This window comes from Petaurus breviceps, unplaced genomic scaffold (genome assembly GCF_028583685.1).
Source record: "Petaurus breviceps papuanus isolate PSGF00001 unplaced genomic scaffold, PetGlider_PUasm1.0 186, whole genome shotgun sequence".
Lineage (NCBI taxonomy): Eukaryota > Metazoa > Chordata > Mammalia > Diprotodontia > Petauridae > Petaurus > Petaurus breviceps.
Genome location: NW_027185798.1, coordinates 32146118 through 32164183, shown reverse-complemented (window position 1 = coordinate 32164183; position 18066 = coordinate 32146118). Strand labels below are relative to the sequence as shown.

At 36.1% G+C, this 18066-nt stretch overlaps 1 protein-coding gene and 1 non-coding gene across 2 annotated transcripts in view; both read left to right on the top strand.

The window, feature by feature from the left end:
* Positions 1–18066, top strand: part of BNIPL (BCL2 interacting protein like) — a 479949-nt gene that overhangs the window by 30145 nt on the left and 431738 nt on the right. The window lies entirely within an intron of this gene.
* Positions 16698–16861, top strand: LOC138162968 (U1 spliceosomal RNA). Its single transcript, XR_011168766.1, has one exon. It is a non-coding gene; the product is annotated as a U1 spliceosomal RNA (small nuclear RNA).

The window sequence follows — 18066 nt, the reverse complement described above, 5'->3', positions numbered from 1 at the left end:
CAGTTATTTTAAATGAAATTTCTTTTCCTGCTAGGTTTTATTGGTAGTATATAGAAACACTGATAACTTATGTAGGTTTATCTTGTATCCTGAAACTTTGCTGAAGTTGTTCGTTATTTCATTTAGTTTTTTAGTTGATTCTCTAGGGTTCTCTAAATATACTATGTGCAAAGAATGATAGTTTTGTTTCCTTGTTGCCTATTTTTATTCATTCAATTTATTTTTCTTTTGTTATTATAGCTAGCATTTTTTTTTTTTAAGCAATCAGGGTTAAGTAACTTGCTCAAGGTTACACGGCCAGTTATTTCTGGGTGTGGTGCTGAGTATCTGAGCCCAGATTTGGTCCCCAGGTCATCCCAACACTGGAGCCGGTGCTCTTACTCGCTGTGCTACCTGGCTGCCCCGATATAGCTAGCATTTCTATTACAATATTGAATAATAATGTTGATAATAGAAATCCTTGCTTCACTGCTGATCCTCTTGAGAAGGCTTCAGGTTTATTCCCATTATATATAATGCTTGCTTTTGCTTTTAGATTGATACTACTTATTATTTTAAGAAAAGTTCTATTGATTTCTATGCTTTCTAGTGTTTTTTTTTAAAATAGAAGTGGGTGTTGTATTTTGTGAAAGGCTTTTTCTGTGCTTACTTATTTAATCATATGATTTTTGTTGTTTTTGTTATTGATGCAGTCAGTTATGTCAATAGTTTTCCTAATATTGAATCAGCCCCGCAATCCTGATATAAACCCCACCTGGTCATGGTGCATGATCTTTGTTATATAGTGCTATAATCTCTTTGCCAGTATTTTATTTAAAATTTTTGAATTGATGTTTTCTTTCACAAAATGACTAATAGGGAAATATGTTTTACATTATTGCACATGTATAATCTATATCAGATTGCTTACTGTCTCAGGGAGGGGGGGAGGCAGGGAGGGAGAGATAGAATTTGGAGCTCAGAACTTTAAAAGAAGAATGTTAAAATTGTTTTTACATGTAATTTGTGAAAAAATAAAATATTATTTTAAAATGTTTGCATTGCTATTCATTAAGGCAATTAGTCTATAGTTTTTTTTTCCTGTTTTTATTCTCCCTGGTTTAGCTTTCAAAAACATATTTGTGTCATAAAAGGAATCTGGTAGGCCTCCTTTACTTATTTTTAAAAAATAATTTGGATAATGTTGGGATTAATCATTTCTTAAATGTTTGGCAGAACTCATTTGTGAATCCTTCTGATCCTTGGAATTTTTTCTTAGAAAATGTCTTGTTCGGTCAAGATGGCGGAGTAGAAGCAGGACCTCTGAGTGGCTCCAGCTTCCACCTTCCCCAATCAATGTAAAAAGGGGACTCTGAACAAACTTTGGAGATGCAGAACCCACAAAATGACACAAAGAAGCTAACCTCCCAATGAGAACAGTATGGCAGGCTGGCAGGAATCTGCCAGTGCAGCGCTCTGGTAGCCAAGCCCAGGCCTGCGTGAGCCTGAGGTTTAGCCCCAGGGCTGGTCTGACCAGCCACCAGCCAGAGGGACTCCATATCAGCAGCAGCTGTGACTATTTCTAGATTTATCAACACATAGATGTGAAGGACAAAGTGAGGTCAGTGCAGTGCGGATTTTGGGACCCAGTAGTTGGGAAAGCTTCGGCTTTTGCCCCCAGGGTAAGAAGCTGCTGAGCCACCAGGCACAGCCAGTGCCAGGTGGCAGCTTCAGCTCCTGGCCTGCAGAGTGTAGGGGGACCAAGCGGCCAGTCTGAGGGGTAATTGCTCTTGTTTTAACCTTCTTGGATGTGGATTGCAGTCTAGGGTGGAGGTCCTGGGGTGTGTGTCCAGCTTGCCAGAGCATGTGGAGGCCTCAGAGAGGGCACCCATCTAATATCTCTGGCAGCTAAGAAAACCCCAGTGTTTGGGATGGAAGCTCCCCTGTCTGGTGGCAGAGTCCTACTGTGGCAAAAAGCCCAGGGGTCAAGTAACTGATTGGTGACATGATGAGGCAAAGGAAACAAAGCAGACAGAAGATTCCAACATTAGACTCCTATTTTGGGGACAAAAAGGAGCGAAGCATTGAACAGGAGGAAGACAGTGAAGTCAGAACGCCTGCACCAAAAGCTTCAAAGGAAAATTTGAGCTAGTTATAGGCCATAAAGGATCTTAAGAAGCAGATAAGAGAAGTGGAGGAAAAATTGGGAAGAGAAATGAGAACGATGCAAGAAAATTATGAAATGAGAGTCAACAGCCTGACTGAGGAAAATCACACCTTAAAAAATAGACTAACTCAGTTGGCAAAAGAGGCTCAAAAAGGCAATGAGGAGGAGAATACCTTAAAAAGTCGAATTTGCCAGATGGAAAAAGAATCTGAAAAGCTCACTGTAGCAGCAAGCACCCCAGCGTCCCCAGGGTGGCTGCCGACACAGGTTCTTAGATCTGCTTTGCTAAAGGAAAGCAATTCAAATTCAATCGGTCAAATATATATCATTTACCTAGTTAAGGGGAAAAAGGTCAGCACCCCGAACTTCAGAGTATACAGACAGAATTATCAAGACAGAGAAACAGATCAAGTAGACAGGTTGCCAAACTGTCCAACCATTACATCCATACCAGATCAACATCTGGGTTTTTCAAAACTGGGGGGCTCTCAACAACGGCTTCCCACAGTCTTACCTGACCAAATCACAGAACACTTCTCAAAGTGAGTCCCAAAGCAAAGCCTCACATCAGGGATTATATAGCTTTCTCCTGGGTCAGAGAATATAACCACCCTCTTGACCCACTGCCCAATCACACAGCATCAAGGTGTGGGCATTCCTGAAAACCAATCCTCCTGCCACAGGCTCCATGTGACCACATTCAGCCTATTAGGAGGCAGAGTATATTTTCAAATCAAGGAAGGTTCTCAGAGTCTCTTAAGGCTATCAAAGGGCCTAGGGGCAGGGAAGATCTTTAAATTTGCTTTTCCATTACATTCAGCCCCAAGATCTTTCATACCCATAGCATAGTCAATTTACTTTTGAATTAGCACTAAACATCTCTTAGGTCACATTTTCCAGATACAGAACTAAAGTTACCAAAGTGGCCACTTGGCCTTAAACAAACACAAAGTACATTGCATTATCACCTCAATTTAAAACAAGAGTCCAAATAAAGTTCTCTTGGGTGGAGGGGGGTGTCCTTCCCCTCACATAGCTCCAGCCCCTGCTTCCAAGTACAGAGAGGGGGCCGGGCAACAAAACCAATAAGATGGGGTCCTTGGGGGTCCACAGTACTTTATCCCACCCACCATAGTCACAAGTCCATCCTCCCCCTGGGTCCCAAACAGTGGGATGCAGCAAGGAAACACATTCAGTGCCCCTGCTTTGCTGCTCAGTTCTTATCTTTTCCTGTGGCTGAATTCCAAATTCCTGGGTTCCTTCTCCTCCTGCAGGCGGCAGCTGCTCCTGGCTTCTGCCCAGGTCCTGATGCAGGCAGCTCACCATTCCTGCTCTCAGCTCAGCAAAGTCCGCATGCAGGCCATTCTTCTCTCCTGGTCCATGGCTCCACAGAGTCACAGCTACCACAACTGGGAAACAAACAATTATCCCAGCCCCCATACTTTCCTTTTACTCTGTAGATCCCATCCTCATTGCCAAATGTATCAGCAATGCAATATTCACATTGCCTATGGCAATTATAAATATGCTGATGTGGTTATTAATCACAAAAATATACCAGGCTTTCTATATGGGGGATAAAGCTAGAACATTTATTAAAATACCAAATGACTGAGTCCCAAAACCAGAAAGTCAAAGCCATCAGAGTAGTTATGAAATTGGCACAGGTAGATAAAGTAGAAAGCACCCACATTCTCAAGCCTTTAAAACAGAACAGGCTACCTCAGGCAAAGGTCCTCCTCTCCCAACTCACAGCAACTACTCAGCATCCAGGAAGTGTGCTCCTAGCAGCTCCAGCCCTTGGCAGTCCTCAGCAGGAGTCCTTAGCAGAAATTCTGGCTGGCTTAAAAAGGGTTCACCTGCACCTTGGCACTACCGTTACCATTGCCGCTGCCTCTGCTACTGCTGCTGCTGCTGCCACCACCACTGCCAGTCACTGCAGGAACTCTAACTTGGCTTCCGCTTCCTCTTGCCCCAACCCTTCCTGCTATGTCAGCAAGTCCATTAGGGCATGGAAGATCTTTAAATCCCATAACCCTTACACTCACTGAGGAGAATCATTGCTTCAGAATTAGATTGGAGCAAATGGAAGCTAATGACTTTATGAGAAATCAAGATGATGTTAAACAGATCCAAACAAATGAAAGAATAGAAGGCAATGTGAAATATCTCATGGGAAAAACCACTGACCTGGAAAATAGATCCAGGAGAGATAATTTTAAAATTACTGGATTACCTGAAAGCCATGATCAAAATAAGAACCTAGAAATTATCCTCCACGAAGTTCTCAAAGAAAACTGCCCTGATGTTTTAGAACCAGAGGGCAAAATAGAGGTTGAAAGAATCCACTGATCACCTCCTAAAAAGATCCCAAAAAGAAAACTCCTAGGAATATTATAGCCAGGTTCTGTAATTCCCAGATTAAGGAGAAAATATTACAAGCAGCCAGGAAGAAACAATTTGAATATTGTGGAAACACAATCAGGATAACACAAGATCTGGCAGCTTCTACACTGAGGGATTGGAGGGCTTGGAATATGATATTCCAGAGGTCAAAGGAGCTGGGATTAAAACCAAGAATCACCTACCCAGCAAAACTGAGTATCATGTTTCAGGGGAAAATATGGTCATTCCGTGAAATAGAGGACTTTTAAGCATTCTTGATGAAAAAACCAGAGTTGAACAGAAAATTTGACATTCAGATACAAGAAGCAAGAGAAGCATAAGAAAAACAGGGAAAACAAATCATAAGGAACTTATAAAGTTGAACTATTAACATTCCTACATGGAAAAACAATAATTGTAACTGATGAAACTTTTCTCAGTATGAAAATAGTTGAAGGGAATAGAAATATATATGGGCATATGAATACATATGTGAATGTGTGTATATATGTTTACAGGTATACATAGAGGGCACAGGACCAATTTAATAGGAAGGGATGATACTTAAAAGGTGAAATTAAGAGGTGAGAGAGGAATATAATGAGAGGAAATGGGGAGAGACAGAATGGGGTAAACTATCTCATATAGAAGAGGCAAGGGAAAATGGTCACAATGGAGGGGAAGAGGAGGAAGGCAAATGGGAATGGGTCAACCTTATTCTCATTGAATTTGGCTCGGGGAGGGAGTGAAATACACACTAAATAGGGTATCTTACCCTACAGGAGAGTAGGGGGGAAGGGGATCAGAGGGGGGATGATGGAAGGGAGGGTAGCCTGGGGGGAGGGAAGTTGGAAGCACCCACTTTTGAAAAGGGACAGGATCAAAGTAGAAAATAGAACACGTGGGAGGTGGGATAGGAGGGAGGGAAATATCGTCAATCTTTTACAATATATCTACTTTGTTATTGTTTTGCATTAGCTACACATGTAGAACCTATACTGAACTGCTTATCTTCTCAGTAAGGGTGGGTGACAAGGAAGGAAGGGAATGAATCTGTAATTCAAAGTTTTAAAATCAAATGTTTAAATATGTATATATATATATATACTATTATTAATACTATTTTACATAGTCACATAGCTAATAAATGTGAGGCCCTAGATTTTAAAATAAATAAATAAATAAATAAAATAAAATGACATTAAAAAAAAGAAGATGGCTTGTTCAATTTCTTTTTGTAAGATGGGGTTGTTTAAGTATTCTATTTCCTCTTTTGTTAATCTGGGCAGTTTATACTTTTGTAAATATTCATCCATTTAACTTAGATTGTCAGTTTTATTGACCTATATAGGCAAAATAATTCCTAATAAGCTTTAATATCATCTTCATTGGTATTGAATTTACCCTTTTCATTTTTGATACTAGGGATTTAGTTTTCTTCTTTTTAAAAAATAAGTTAATCAATGGTTTATCTATTTTATTTTTCATAAAACCAGCTTCTAATTTTATTTACCAGTTCAATAGTTTTCTTTCAATTTTATTAATCTCTTCTTTGAGTTTTAGGATTTCCAATTTGGTGTTTAATTGGGAATATTTATGATTTTTCTAGTTTTTTTTAGTTGTATGCTTAATTCATTGTTCTGCTCTTTTTATCTTTTATTGATGTGCACATTTAGAGATATACATTTTCCCCCAAGTACTGCTTTGGTTGCATTTCACAAATTTTTTGATGTTGCCTCATTGTTGTCATTCTCTTTAATGAAATTATTGTTTCTATGGTTTGTTCTTTGATCTTCTTATTCTTTAGGATTATATTATTTAGTTTCCAATTAGCTTTTAATATATGCTTCCATGACCCTTTATTAAATGTATTTTTTATTGTATTATTGTCTGAAAGGGTGCATTTAATATTTTTGCTTTTCTACATTTGGTTATGAGGTATTTATGCCCTAATACATGATCAGTTTTTGTGAAGGTGCTATGTATGGCTGAGAAAAAGGTATACTCCTTTCTATTCCCATTCAGTTTTCTTCAGAGGTCTTTCATATCTAACTTTTCTAAGATTTTGTTCATGTCCTTAGCTTTTAAAAATTTATTTTATGATTAGACTTATCTATCTTTGAGGGAAAAGTTGAGGTTCCCCACTAGTATAATGTTGCTATCTGTTTCTTCCTGTTATTCATTTAACTTTTTTTTTTTTTGCTTTTTGGAGGGCAATTGAGGTTAAGTGACTTACCCAAGGTCACACAGCTAGTTTTTGTGTTGAGTCTGAGGTCAGATTTGAACTCAGGTCCTCCTGACTTCAGGGCCGGTGCTCAATTCACTGCACCACCTAGCCACCCCATTTTACTTTCTTTTAAAAACTTAGCTCTCCTTGAATACTCATACGCTCCTTTCTATGTAAAATCCTTTTAGCTGCCATAATAATGATAAAGTTCTTAGAAGATATCTGTATCATGTTCCCATATAGGAAGGTAAACAGTTTAATCTTATTGATTGAGTATTGTATTTGAAAGTCAGATTTTCTATTCATTTCTGGTCTTTTCATTAGGAATACTTGAAACTCTTCTCTTTTACTAAATATCCATTTTTTCCCTTGAAGGATTATACTCAATTTTGCTGGGTAGATTATTCTTGGTTGCAGTCCCAACTCTTTTGCCTTCTAGAATGTCATATACCAAGCTGTCTCATTCTTTAAAGTGGAAGTTGCTAAATCTTGTGCAATCCTGACTATGGCCACATGGTATTTCTCTTTTTGCTGCTTGAAGTATTTTCTCTTTGACCTTGGAGTTTTGGAATTTGGCTATAATATTCCTGAGAGTTTTCATTTTGGTACCTCAGGTGATGATTGGGGGATTCTTTCAATTCTATTTTGCTCTCTGGTTCTAGGAAATGAGGGCAGTTTTTCTTGATAATTTCTTGAAATAAGATGGTTAGGCTCTTTTTTTTGATCATGGCTTTCAGGTAATCCAACAATTCTTGAATTATCTCTCCTTGATCTACTTTGTAAGTCAATTCTTTTTTCCAATGAGATATTTCACATTTTCTCTTATTTTTTATTCTTTTGACTTTTATTGTTCCTTTATTGTCATTAGTTTCCACCATCCCAATTTTAATTTTTAAGGAATTATTTTCTTCAGTGAGCTTTTATAACTCCACCTTCCCCCCCCAATTTGATCAATTATGCTTTTTTAAGAAGTTACTTTCATCAGTGAATTTTCGTATCTCTTTTTTTCCATTTGACCAATTCTATTTTTAAGCTGTCATTTTATTCATTATTTTTTGTTTCCCATTTTACCAAGCTGTTGTCTTCTCACAATTTCATTTTTTTGCTTTCATTTCTTTTCCTAATTTTTTGTTTGCCATTCTTATTTTATTTTGAAGATAATTTTTTTTAACCCTTCCAGGAATTCTTGTTAGATTTGTCCAATTCACAGTCTTTCTTTGAGGCTTTGCTTGTAGCTGTTTTGACTTTGTTGTCTTCTTCTGAGTGTGTCTTGTTCTTCCCTGTCACCATAGTAGCTTTCATGGTCAGATTCTTGGGACCTGAAATAATACTGTTCCTCAGGTCCCTGATACTTTGGGGCCAGAAGTGATACTGCCCCTCAGGGCTTTCACTCCCTCTTGACCAAAAATGCTCCTCTCTGTCCTTGAACTATTATCCAGAAGTGGTATAGGCCATGGAATTGCCAGACAGTATCTGGTCCTGCATCCAGTACTAGCACAGGGGTACCCTGTAATCTCTTTATGACCAGTTGCCAGGTTCTCTTACTGTCTCTCACTTTAGAGTTCCTAAATCTACTGCTGTTTTTGTCACCACAATATGTTCCCATCACTGGTGTTTCATCCAAGTGGATTATAGGTCAATCTCCTCTCTGTATCAAAGGTCTTTTTGATCTGTGTTGTCTTGGCCTGGAAGAATGTATCACTCTGACCTTTTGTTGGCTCTGCTACTCTAGAATTCAATTTGAGGTGTCATTTTTAAGTTGTTTGGAGGGGAATGTTGGGAGAGCTCGGCTGAGTGCTTTGTCTACTCTGCCATCTTGGTTCCACCACCAGAAATCCCCAGTGATATCTTAACAAATCTAATGTTCTATTAAATTTTTTTTCAATTAACAAGCATTTATTTTCTCTCCTTCTTCCTTCCCTGGAATAAAAATAAAAGTTAAAAAAATAAAAATAAAACCCTTGTAAGAAATATGCATAGTGAAACAAAACTAATTCCCACATTGGCTATGTAACGTGCATTTTTCATTCTGCATCTTGAATTCATTTCTTCTCTGTCAGAAGGTAGGTAGTCTTCCTCATTTGTCTTGTGAAATCTTTTTTGTTCATTGCATTGATAAGAGTTCTTAAGTCTTTCAAAGTTGTTTGTCTTTCCAATGTTGTTATTATATATATTGTTCTCATTCTGCTCACTTCATTCTGTATCAGTTCATACAAATCTTCCCAGGACTTTAAAAATATCCCTTTCATCATTTATTAGGGTATAATGATGTCTCGTTACGTATAAATTAGTTTGTTGAGCCATTCTCAAATACTGGGCATTATCTTAGTTTCCAGTTCTTTACCCTTTGCTGCTATATTTTGTACTTTTCCTCTTTTGGGAGAGGGTAATAGCTTAGCAGTGATATTGTGTGAAAGGATATAACTTTTGGAGAATAATTCCAGATTGCTTTCCAGTAAGGCTGGACCAATTCATAACAGTGCATCATGTACTTTTTGTCTTGTAGCTCCTCAAATATTTGTAATTTTTTTTGGTCAATTTTTGCCAGTCTAAGAGGTGTGAAGTGGAACTGCAGAATTGTTTTAATATGTACTTCTTTTACTATTAGTCATCTGGAATAGTTTTTATACGTATATTTTAGCCTGGAATTTTCCCTTTGAAAATTGTCTGTTCATATCCTTTGACCATTTATTAATTGAAGAATGGATCTTACTTTTATAAATTTGAATACAGTTCCTTATATATCTTAGAAATTAAAGCTTTAATATAGAAGCTTGCTGCAAAGAGCTTCAACCTACACCCTTTTTAAAAAAACTTAGTTTTATTTTTTTCAATGAACAAAAATCTATCTTCTCTCCCTGCTCCTTCCCCCATTGGAAAAGAAAAACAAAACCCTTATAACAAATATGCATAGTTGGGGGCGGCTAGATGGTGCAGTGAGTAAAGCACCAGAGACAGGAGGACCCGAGTTCGGTTCTGGCCTCAGACACTTAACACCCACACAAAAAAACTAGCTGTGTAACCTTGGGCAAGTTACTTAACCCCAATTGCCCTCCAAAAGGCAAAAAAAAAAAAATACGCATAGTCAAACAAAACTAATTCCCACATTGGCCACATCCAAAAAAAGTCTCAATTTGTACCCTGAATCCATCATCTCTCTGTCAGAAGGTGGGTAGTGTCTTATCATGACTCACCTGGGATTAGTGACTTGAGATAGTCACTGTGTAATCATTTTCCTTTCCCTCTTTTTAAAAAAGAAGAGGGTATTGAGAGAAGAGTATGCCAAGCATCAGTACTGTATATTTGGAAACAATCTGTTTCTGTTCCCCTGCTTCTCTTCTCTTTCCTTTGACTAAAATCTAATCACAGGTTCTCAGCTTTCCTTTTTTCTTTCCTTTCTCTGTTTCTTTTAAAACCCTCATCACTTTCTACCCTTCACAGTTAGAGTTTGTTTTGCCTAGCACCTAACCCTTCCTTAATCCACCCCACACCCACCCCTTTCTCTCCCTGTCTCCTTTCTCCCTTTTCCCTCCTATTTCCCTTTTGAATCAAATGAAATTTTGTACCCAACTGTATTTGTTTTCTTTCCTCTTTTGATCAGTTCATATAAAAATAAGGTTCAAATGTTGTCTACTTCCTCTACCCCTTATTTTTATAATCTACTTATATATCCAAATTAAATGAAATAATTTATCCCATCTGTCCTTTTATTACTGCCTAGCATATTGTGTTTCCCTTCCTTTTCCTTGTTTTAATATAAAAATGTTTTTTTTAAATTCTCACTCATCTTATTAGACACCTTCTATGACTGATGAGGAAACAGTTCTGAGGAGATGTATATCATCTCCTCATATTAAAATGTAAACATTTCATCTTTGTTTAGCTCCTTATAGTTGCTTGCTCATATTTACCCTTTTATGTTTCTCCTGATTCCTATGTTTATATTTCAGTTTCTATGCAGCTCTGGTTTTTTCATTAACAATGCTTATAAGTCCTTTACTTCATCTAAGGTTCATTTTCCTCTCCAAAAACCTATACTTACTTTTGCTAGGTAAGTTGTTCTTGGTTGCAAGTTTCCATCTTTTGCCTTTTGGAATATCATTTTGCAAGCTCTTCACTTCTAAGAATTGGTGGTTGCTAAGTCTTGTGTGATCCATACTCTGGTTCCCTAGTACTTGAATTGTTTCTTTTTGGCTGCTTCAGTAATTTTTCCTTTAACCTGAAAGCTCTAAATTTTGGCTATAATTCTTGGGAGTTTTCATTTTGAGATTTCTTTTAGAAGATAACCAATAGATTCTATTTTAATTTTGCCCTCTGGTTCTAAGACAGAATCTGAGCAACAGTTCTTTTATGATACTTAAAATATATTATCTAAATTTTTTTTGTGATAATAGCTTTCTAGTAGGTAAATGATTCTTTTTTTGTGGTCAAAAATTCTTTATTATATGATTTCTTCAACATTAGAATAAGACAAGAGTTTTTTAAATTATATTTTCAGTTATGAATTCTCTCTCCCACCTCCACCTCCTCTACCTATTGAGAAAGAAAGAAAAAACCTGTTACAAATACATACATACATATGTGTGTGTGTATAGTTGAGCAAAACAAATTAATGCATTATTGATGTCTGAAAAACATGTAGTCTGTTCTCTGAGTCTACTCTAAGTCTAGAGGTAGATAGAATGTTTTATCATATCTTCCCTAACTGTGATTAGTTTCAGTGTTGATCAGAGTTTTTAATTCTTTCAAAGTTCTTTGTCTTTACAGTATTATTGTTATTGAATAAATTATTCTTCTGGTTTTGCTCACTTTACTTTGCACCAGTTCATAAAAATCTTCCCAGGTTTTTCTAAAACCAACCTCCTTCATGATTTACAGTACAATAACATTCCATCACATACATACACCATACATTATTCAGTCATTCCCTAACTTATGGGCCCTGCACCCCTCCCCCCTGTTTCCAATTCTTTTCTGCCACAAAAAGCTGTTATATTTTTGTACATAAGGGTCCTTTTCTTCTTTCTTTGATCTTTATGGGCATATAAAACTAGTAGTGATATAGCTGGGTAAAAGGGTTTGTATGCATAGCTTACTAGCCCTTTGGGCATAGTTCTAAATTGTTCTCAAGACTGGTTGGACCATTTTAGAGCTCTATCAACAAAGCATTAAGGCATTTATTTTTCCACAGCCCTTCCTACATGCCATTTTCCATTTTTGTCAGTTTTGCCAATCTGATGGGTGTGAAGTGATAGCTCTGCACTTCTCTAATTATTAGTGATTTAGAACATTTTTAAAAATTAATTTGTTTCCTTTTAGTTTACAGGATTCAGTTCCACAATTCCTTGAGTTTCACATTTTGTCCCCCTCCCTCCCCTCCCCCCCATGGCTGCATATAGTCAAGTATAGGATCTGTAAATACTTTCACATTATACATTAGTCAGGTTATAAGGACGGATTGTACCAGCTCGAATGAAAAATGGTAAAGAGGACATAAAATCAAACAAGAAAAGGAAAAAGATCAGGTATTTTGCTTCCATCTGGATATAAACTCAGTTCTTTCTAGTTCTTTCTCTGGATGCACACATTTCTCTCCATCATGAGTCTTTTGGGATTGACTTATATCACTGCATTGCCGAGAAGAGTCCAGTCTATCAAAGTTGGTTGTAACACATACGTTGTGTCTGTAATTGTGTACAAATTTCTCCTAGTTCTACTCTTCTCACTCAGCATCAGTTCGTATAAGCCTCTCCAGGTAAATATGAAGACCATCTGCTCCTCGTTTCTTATAGCACAATAGTATTCTATAACATGCATATTCCATAACTTGTTCAGCCATTCCACAATTGATGGGCACCCCCTTAATTTCCAATTCTTTGCCACCACAAAAAGAGCTGCTTTAAACATTTTTTTACATATGGGTCTTCCTCCCACTTCTATGATCTCTTTGGGATATAACCCTAGGAGTGGTATTACTGGGTCAAAGGATATGAAAATATTTATAGCCCTTTGGGTATAATTCCAGATTGCTCTCCAGAAAGGCTGGATCAGTTCACAACTCCACCAGCAATGCATTAGTGTTCCAATTTGCCCACATCCTCTCCAGCATTTGTCATTTTCCTGTTTTGTCATCTTAGCCAATCTGACTGGTGAGATGTGGTACCTCAGAGTTGTTTTGATTTGAATTTCTCTAATCAATAGTGATTTAGAGCATTTTTTCATGTGCTTATAGATATCTTTAATTTCTTTCTCTGAAAATTGCCTGTTTGTGTCCTTTGACCATTTATCAGTTGGGGATAGAACATTTTTTAATATGGCTATTGATAGTGTAGATCTCTCCCTCTGAAAACTGCCTATTCTTATCCTTTTACCATTTTTCAGTTGGGGAATGGTTTATTATTATAAATTATAATCTGTTTCCTATAAATATTAGAAATGAGATCTTTATCATATAAACTTGCTGCAAGGATTTTCCTCCTCAGTTTTCTGCTTCTGTTTTAATTTTAGCTACATTAGTTTTGTTTGTGCAAAAACTCTTTAAGTAAACAAAATTGTCCATTTTATCTTCTGCCAATCTTGCTATCTCTTGTTTGATCATGAACTCTTCCTCTTATTCATCATTCTGACAGGTAATTTCTTCCATGCTCCTCTAATTTATGATGTCATACTTTGTCTAAATCACATAACATTTAGAGCTTGTCTTCATATGTGGTGTGAGATATTGGTCTATAACTAGTTTCTTTCAGACTGCATTCCTGTTTTCTGAACAGTTCCCAATACCTGGGATTGTTGGCCTTATCAAAAACTAGATTACTGTGTTCTTTTGCTTCTACATATTTGATTGCCTAATCTATTTCTTTCTTTCTTTCTTTCTTTTTTTTTAAGCAATCGGGGTTAAGTAACTTGCTCAAGGTTACACGGCCAGTTATTTCTGGGTGTGGTGCTGAGTGTCTGAGCCCGGGATTCGATCTCCAGGTCGTCCCAACACTGGAGCCGGGTGCTCTTACTCGCTGAGCCACCTGGCCGCCCCTTAATCTATTTATTTCTTACTTGCTACCAAGTTGATGTGATGATTACAACTTTTTGTAGTATAGTTTGAGATCTGGTACTGTCAGGGCCCCTTCCTTCCCACTTTTTTCATTAATTCCCTTGTTTTTCTTGACCTTTTGTTCCTCTAGATGAATTGTCATTTTTTCCCCTAGTTCTCTAAAGTAATCTTTTTGTACTGTGGTTGGTATAGCAATGGACAATTGAATTAATCTAGGTAGATTGTAATTTTTATTATATTGGTTTGGCCTTCCCAGGAGCAATATTTCTCCAATTATTTGTATGTTTTTGTGTGAAGGATCTTTTGTAATTGTATTCATATAGTTTCAAGTACTTGGCAGAACTCCTAAGTATTTTATACTACCTGTAGTTATTTTTAATGGAATTTTTCTTTCTTTTCCCCTCTGGATTTTGTTGATAATATAAAAAAATAACTGATGATTTTTATGGGTTTATTTTGTATCTCATGACTGCTGAAGGTGTTCATTGTTCTAATTAGTTTTTTAGTTGACTTTCTAGGGTTCTCTAAAGAAACCATTATATCATCTGCAAAAAAAAAGGAAAATTTTCTTTACTTTTTACCTATACTTACTCCTTCAGTTTCTTTTTGTGTTATTGCTATGGTTAGCATTTCTATATTGAATAATAACAGTGATACTAATAGCCTTTACTCCTGACTTTATTAGAAAGTCTTTTAGCTTATCTGAATAGATAATGCTGATTCTTGGTTTTGAATAAATACTATTTATCATTTGAAGAAATGCTCCACTTATTCCTATACTTACTATTGTTTATAAAAGGAATAGGAATTGTCAAAAGCCTTTTCTGCATCTATTGATAAAATTACATATTTTTTTTTGTTTTTGTTATTGAGGTAATCAGTTGTTTATAGTTTCCCTACTATTGCTAGTATATACTAGCCTTGTATTCTTGGTGTAAATCTTATCTGATCATAGCACATAATCTTTGTGATATGTTGCTTATTCTCCTTGCTAATATTTTTTTTTCATCAATATTCATTAGGATATATTGGTCTATAGTTTTCTTTCTCTGGTTTAGGTACTAAGACCACATTTTTTATCATATGAGGAACTTGGTAGGAACCCTGATCTTTTCCTTTTATCCCCACAAAAAGTTTGTGTAGTTTTAGAATTATCATTTAAATGTTTTGTAGAATCTATCAGTATATCCATTTGGTCCTGGGAGTTTTTTCCTTGGGAGTTCATTTAAGGCTTGTTAAATTTCTTTTTCTAAGATAGGTTTTTGGTTTTTAAACTATTCTATTTCCTATTTTGCTAATCTGGGAAATTTATGTTTTTATAAATATTCATCTATTTTATTTAGATCATCAGTTTCACTGGCATATAGTTGGACAAAATAGCTCCTAATAATTTGTTATTTTTCTTCATTGGTTGTGAATTTATCTTTTTAACTTTTTTATACTGGTTACTTGTTTTTTTTTTTAAATCAAATTAGTCGCTTATTTATTGTTTAAAAATTGCTCCTACTTTTATTAAGTCAGTGACTTTTTTGCTTTCAAATTTGTTATTCTTGATTTTCAGGATTTATAATTTGGCATTTAATTGGGAGTTTTTGTTCGTTTTCTAGGTTTTTTTTTAAATTTGCATGACTAATTTATTGATCATTGATTTTATTGACATAAAATTTTCTCTAAGTATTGCTTTGGCTGCTTCCCAAAGACTTTGATATGTTCTCTCATTTTTGTCATTATCTTTAATGAAATTAGTGAATGTTTCTATGATTTGTTCTTTTACCCACTCATTCTTCAAGATTGTTAGTTTCCAATTAATGTTTAATCTTTGCTTCAAAGGCTCTCTTTAATTGGATGTAATTTTTATCACATTATGGTTAGTAAAAGATGCATTTAGTATTTCTGCTTTTCTGCATTTGTTTATGAGGAGTTTTTCAAGATGCCATGCACAGCTGATTAATAGGAGTAAAATGAGATTCTCTGTTTTATTTTTCTCACTATTACTCATTTACCTCTTCTAAGAACTTGGAGGCTATGCCATTTGATGCATATATTTAGTATTTATATTAATTCATTGTTTAGGCCCCCCTCACTTTTTTTTTTTTTTTTGCTTTTTGGAGGGCAATTGGGGTTAAGTGTCTTGCCCAAGGTCACATGGCTAGTTTTTGTGTTAAATGTCTGAAGCTGGATTTGAACTCAGGTCCTCCCTGACTTCGCCACCTAGCCACCCTCCCCCCCTTAAACACTTGAAGAAGCACTGGAGGGGTTGCAAGTGAAAACAGTTTAAGAAGCCCAGGTTTAGGGCACATTTGCACAAAATGTAGTTTCCCTATTTATCTCTTTATTAGGTCTATTTTTGCTTTTGTCTGAGGTTATAATTTATATTTTTGCCTTTTTTTTTTTACTACAGTTAATGTATAATAGATTTTGCTCTATTCCCATATTTTAACTTTATGTAATCTTAATGTATCAAGTGTAAAAAAGTATCTATGTATATTTCTGTATCAAGTGTTAAAAAACTTAAAAAAATTAGATCTGGTTTCTAATGTATTCTACTGTCTTCTGTCTTATGAGTGAGTTCATCTTATTCACATAGTAAGTTATAATTGTTAGGATTCTTTTCTTTTTCCCCCGACCCCTTCTTCAAGAGATTGGTTTGCTTCTGATTAATCCCTCCTTTAATCTTACCCCCCCATTCCCTTTTCTTGTTTCCCTGTGCATGAAATATATTTCTGTATCCGTGTGTGTATTCTTCCTTCCTTTGCCTAGTTTAGATGAGTGAGCCTCCCCACTCATTCTTTCTTGTATAAATTTCTACTTTCACAACCTTATTTATGTTGGAAATTTTCCTCCATTCTTCCTCTCCCTTCCCCACTGTATTCCATTTTCCTATTATTTCTGTTCTTTTTTTTTAGGGGTGATCCCATGATCACGAAGGTGGTTTCCCTAGAGTGAGGCTTATCTACTGCACTCCAGATGGGCCCATCCCTGTGATTTCCCCAAATGCAGGAAACTTGACTGCATAATTTGTGGTGGTGGGAGACAGTGTTTGTGCTCTCCCCCAATCTTTCTCCTTTCAAAAAAAAAAAAGATAATCAAAACACAAGAGAATCACTCCCAGACCCTTGGTCAAATTAGACTACCTCTATGACTCTTCATTGTGATAAGAGTTCTGAGGGTCTACATCCATCAAGCTCCCCAGTAAGAATGTAAACAGTTTAACTTTGCTTAGTTCCTTATGACTGCACAGTTATGTTTATCTTTTTATGGTTCTCTTGACTCCAGTGTTTGTATGTCAGATTTTCTATTTAACTATGGTGTTTTCATCAGGAATGCTTAGAAGTCTTCTATTTCATTAAAGATTCATTTTTCTCCATGTAGGATTATGCTTAGTTTTTCTGGGTATTCTTGGTTGTAAGCTTTGCATTCTGGAATATTCCATTCCAAGCTCTTTCCTCCATTATATTGATAGCTGCTAAATTATATATAATTCTGACTGAGTCTGCTATACTTGAATTTTTTCTTTCTGGAAATTTACAGGTTTTTTCCTTCAACTGAGGAGCTTTGGCTTGATTTGGAGGTTTCCTTTTAGGAGGTACTGGTAGACTATTTTAATTTTTGTTTTCCCTTTGTTTGTAAGAGATTTGGGCAGTTTTTTATGATTTCCTAAAATATGATGTCTCTTTGATCATGGTCCAGTGTTTTTTAAATGATCTTTTTTCCAGATCAGTTGTTTTGTTGTGACATGTCTCATATTTTCTTATATTTTTTCCAGTTTAAAAAATTTTTTTTTTTTGCTTTTTGGAGGGGGGAAGGTAGGGCAATTGGGGTAAAGTGACTTGCCCAAGGTCACATGGCTAATTTTTGTGTTAAGTGTCTGAGGTCAGATTTGAACTCAGGTCCTCCTAACTCCAGGGCTGGCACTCTATTCACTGCACCACCTAGTCACCCATTTTAATATTTCTTGATGTCTTATTTGGTTAATTCCAATTTTCTGGGAGTTATTTTGTTGGATAAATTTTGTGCCTCTTGTTCCAAGGTGTTACTTCTCTTTTCATATCTTTCTCCCATAGCTGTCATTTGATGTTTAAAATAACTTTTAGCTGCTTTTCTAAATTCTTGCATTTACTTTTCTAGGAATTCTTGTTGGACTTGGGTCCAAGGTGCATTTTTCTTTGAGGCTCTGCTTGTACTTTTTTGAGGCATTCTCTTCTTCTGGGTTTTGTCTTGAGCTTCCTTCTTGCCATCATAGCTCTTTATGGTCTCTCT